Here is a 4,726-nt window from a genome sequence, read left to right on the forward strand (position 1 = left end):
AAAAAAAAAAAAGACAGAAAAAGAGATTAGAACAAATGCAGAGAGAAGACCATGTGAGAACACAGTGAGAAGGTGGCATCTACCAAAGAGAGAGTCCTCATGAGAAACCAATCCTGCCAGCACCTTTATCTCTGACTTCCAACCTCCAGAACTGTGACAAAATAAATTTCTGTTATTTAAGCCACCCCATCTGTAGTACTTTGTTATGGCAGCCTGAACAAACTAATAGACCAGATATGATTGATCCCAAGCTCTCTATGAATGTAAAGATTCTCATTGGCATCATCTCATCTTGTAAGTTATAGCATCACCAGCCAGTGCCCTGAAGCCCTCTACATTTTTGTGCTATGATCTGGGGGGATCACAGGGATAGAAAGTCAGTGACACTAGTCTGTCTGCCATGCTCCCCACAGTGTTGGGTGACTTCTAACTTCACCTCATCTTCCTAGAATGTGTGCTTCACCTATAAGCTGAAAGGCCAAGTAAGATTCATTGAGAGACATTGAGATGGTTTCTTTCAGGAAACCTCAACCTTGAAAAGAAGTCCACAAGTGCAACTCTATAGAATGGATAATAGTAACAGAAAAGATGAGTAGAACATCTATCATTTTTTAACTAGAGCAGTCATGCAGCAAACTGGGATCCATGGCATCAGAATCATGCATTTAGGATCTACCAAGTCACATGATTTACAATGCTTACCCTACATCCTAACGTTCAGGCACATCACAACATCTGAACTAACTGTTCACTTCCCAAACCCAATTGCAGACACAGATGTTCTGTTTGAACAAGAAAGAATACTAGATATTACTGACCCGTTGTACCTGGTGCAAAGGAATAAAGGAATCCTGAGTCCTTCCACTTGGCACCCACCATATCTCTTTACTTCTTAACCTCTCATAACTAAAAGCTGGGCTTTCTACATTAAATTGTGTCTTGAAATGCATCGTAATCATTGACAGAATTACATAATATTATGTAAAACAATTAGGACATTATGTAAAACAATGAATCCATCTGGCTGGTGTATCTGTAAATGATTATAAATGTGTATTGTAAATGTGGGCTGTCCTTAAGGAGAGAACACATGTGCTGTTTGAGGACCTCTTTGAATAATTAGCACAAAGTCCCTGATAAATGTGCACATCTGGTGAAAAGAAAGCTGTGTTTGATTTCAACACATGGTCACTACCTGGTAACTAGCTATTCCTTTAAGCACCAAGTCTTCCAACAACTTGGGGTAACCACAATTTTGAGATCAGCGTATTCCTTCCTACTTAGATCTGACTGTCACACTTACAGCTTAGCCTTTCAAGATAATTAATTTAAATGTGGGAAGGGACATGCAGGACATAGATGATGGTTTACCAGAAACATATGATCCTAACAAATCATGAGACAAACTCAAGGGATTATTACATTAAGGAAGCAGCCAGAATTCTTTGACATTTTTCCACAATTCTTCCAGGTTTTCCCAAACTAGATTGATACAATACGTTCAAATTTCTGAGCTCCAAGAAAAGTTGTCCTAGTGTCTTCTTTTTCCCACTGCTTTTCTTTCAAAACTTTGAAGGAAACATCTTCAGGGTGAAGAGAACATCAATTCTTCAAGGAATCAGCAAGTGTTTTTGAGTCCTTATTGTTGGTGTGGCAAAAAGTCTTGCTTCTTAGGGGTTTACAATCTAGTTGTAAAGAAACACTCATCACACCTGAAATTTTTAAGAATTTTCAACTCTTGTGCAATGCCATTTACATGTAATATGTAGTATTTGTCAATCTAGACCATACATCCATGAGGGCTTAGGTACCCACCCCCGCATTTGCTCACACATATGTTCCCAGTACTTAACAATAAACTACACTTGGAAATTCTTCACAAACACGTTTGAATAAAATATATGTCATAAGATGTAACAGGAGTCCAGGGAAAGGAGACATCAATTAAGAGCAGAGTTACGAGGATGATTACATGGAGGAGACTACCTGAGTCTTAGAAATTCAGAAGTCTTTTCAAGTGGAGGCATGAAAAAAGAAATAGATGAACAAACTGTAAAAGTCTACCATTCTTACACTCACACTGACCCCAAGTCTATTTACTCCACCAAGTTTTTGTTCCATTGTCTATCAGCCCCATAAGGTGTGCATTTTCCTACTTACTGTGCTTAAAGTCCATGATCTATCCAGGTATTCTATCCTTTGCACACACCCTCAACTCCTCTTTCTCTCTCGCCCCCTCGCATCTAGAATCACTTGGCAAAACGCCCAAACCTGGCTAAACCCAAGCCTCCATCTGTTCAGCATCTGCCCTCCAGCAGAACGTGACCGGAGGAAAGCACACAACTACACTAACAGGTTTCATTCTTAATTTAGATTTTATTTTAAATTTATGAACAAAACTCTCAAGTGACTTTTCAAAACTTCCTAACAACACTAGATGTCCAGTCAATTCAGTTTTTCATCCTCCAAAATGACAATTTCACACCTTTTTCTCTCTTCCTACAATGCTCAAAGACCTCCACCCCACTTCCTCTCTTAGATGACACTGCTTTATTTCTCAGAGAAAATAGAAACAATAAGAAGAGATGAATCTTGCTTTCTCAAAACCCAATTATACCAACATACCTGCAACCCTAACTCTTTTTGCTATTTGCTACCTACTAAGGTCAATTGTTTACTTGTTCTCCTGAGTCCATGCTTCTTGTTTACTTATGGGTTTAGCAACTTTTATCTCATTTTTCTCCTGATCACCTGTTTTTTCCTTTCTTCTATACTACTTCCATCTATATATGTATATTTAAAAAACAGTTTTAATAGTTCCCCTCTTTTAAAAAATCCACCCTGGGGCCGGCCAAGTGGCACATTGGTTAAGAGTTGGGTTGGAAGCACCAGCTCTGAGCAAGAGGGCCCCAGTTGGGATCCCATATGAGGGCCAGTGACACTGCACCCTCTACAGCTAAGATGGTGAACAACCGCTCGACCTGGAGCTGAGTTGCTGTGAGTCACCGGTGACAGTGTAGGCTGCAGTGAAGCTGCAGTGGGCTGCCGTAAGCTACCGAGAATGTCTGGCAGCTGGCGTGAGCTGCCGTGAGCCGCCATGAGCTGCTGTCCAATGGCCAGCGAGCGACTGCTTCACCCAGGAAGAGTGCAACGGTCACAGTACCAACGTGGGCCAGTGAAGCGATGTCCTCCACAACTAGGCTGAAGAACAAAAGGACAGCAAATTGTCTGTTCCCTTTCCTTGAGTCCCCAATGCTGTTCCCCTTCCCCAAGTCCCCAATAAAATCTTTTAAAAAAAAATCCACCCTGGCCCCACACTCTTATATTTTCCTCCTTTCTCAGTAAAACTTGAAAGAAGTATCTATACTTGGTGTCTCCACTTCTTTACCTCCCATTCTCTCTTTAACCATTTCATTCAGTATGTCATATCCACTATTCAACTGTAGCTGCTCTTGTTAAAGTCATCAAATCAAATCTAGGAGTCAATTTTCTGTCTTCATTTTATTGGACCTTTCAAAAGGATTTGGCACAGTTGACCACCTGTTCCTTGAAACATCGTGGGTTTTGGAATACCAGGTCCACCTGGGTTTCCTCCTATTTCATTGGCTCTTCCTTCTCAGTCTTCCTTGGTGGCTCTTTATCCTCATACTGTCCATTAAATATGTCTGTGCTCTTGAGATCAGCCCCAGCCTCAGGGTAAGCACCTCCCTCCCAGGTGATCTCTTCTTGACACATGACATTAAATGCTGTCTACGCACTGGTGACTCCCAAAGTGTGTCTCCAGCTCTAAGCTTTCTCTTAAATTCCAGACTACTATATCTTCCTATCTATTGGGTTGTCGGAAAAGTCATGACACTTTCTATGTTTTTCGTTGCAAAAATCCTTCATGACTTTTCCAACAATCCAATAATACTTGGTGTCTTCACTTTAAATGATCAAAACAGAGCTCTTTATTTCCCAATCTAAAACACCTCCTCCCCTAATTTCCCTCTCTCCGCGAATGACCCAGGTGCTCATACCACAAACCTAGGGGTTATTTTTTACTCCTCTTTCCCTCTTACTGCATATTTAATTGGTTATCAAGTCCTTTGTCAATCTTTAAAACATATACTGAGCCTTATACCCTTTCACCACTTCCACTACCATCTTCACACTTCAGGCCACCATCAGTTTTCACTTCTACTCTATAATAGCCAAGAATCTCCCTACATCCCTCTTTCTCCTTATCAGAGTATTTTCCACAGAGCAGCCAGAGTAATTTTTTTTTAATTGGGTAACAGCCATGGTCATTGGTTACACATTGCTTTCATGCTACAATGGCATAGTTGACTCTGTTAGGGATGTCACAGCTCACAGTGGCCCATGCAGGGATCGAACCAGCAACCTTGGTGTTATTAGCACCATGCTTTAACCAACTGAGCTAACTGGTCACCCCCCAGAGTAATTCTTTTAAACTGTAAATCAGATCACCTTGCTTCTCCGCTCAACTCCCTTCATTGGCTTCCCACTGCACTTGGAATAAAATTCAAGGTCCTTATGGACTGCAAGTCCCTAGTCATCTAGCTGCTGACTACTTCTCATCCCACCCTTCTCCCCCTTGATCACTCCTCTCCAGCCACACAGATCTGTGCACTGACACACTTCTGTTCCTGGCTCAAAGCTTTTACTATGCCATCCCCAAACTAAGAACACTTACTAGTGTCCCCGTTTGTCAGCCTGACCCCTA

General features: G+C 41.3%; 1 non-coding gene across 1 annotated transcript; it reads right to left on the reverse strand.

The window, feature by feature from the left end:
* Positions 1–4,356: 4,356 nt before the first annotated feature.
* On the reverse strand, positions 4,357–4,430 carry TRNAI-AAU (transfer RNA isoleucine (anticodon AAU)). Its single transcript has one exon. It is a non-coding gene; the product is annotated as a tRNA-Ile (tRNA).
* Between the last annotated feature and the right edge of the window lie 296 nt (positions 4,431–4,726).

This window comes from Hipposideros armiger, unplaced genomic scaffold (assembly GCF_001890085.2).
Source record: "Hipposideros armiger isolate ML-2016 unplaced genomic scaffold, ASM189008v1 scaffold_259, whole genome shotgun sequence".
NCBI classification, from domain to species: domain Eukaryota; kingdom Metazoa; phylum Chordata; class Mammalia; order Chiroptera; family Hipposideridae; genus Hipposideros; species Hipposideros armiger.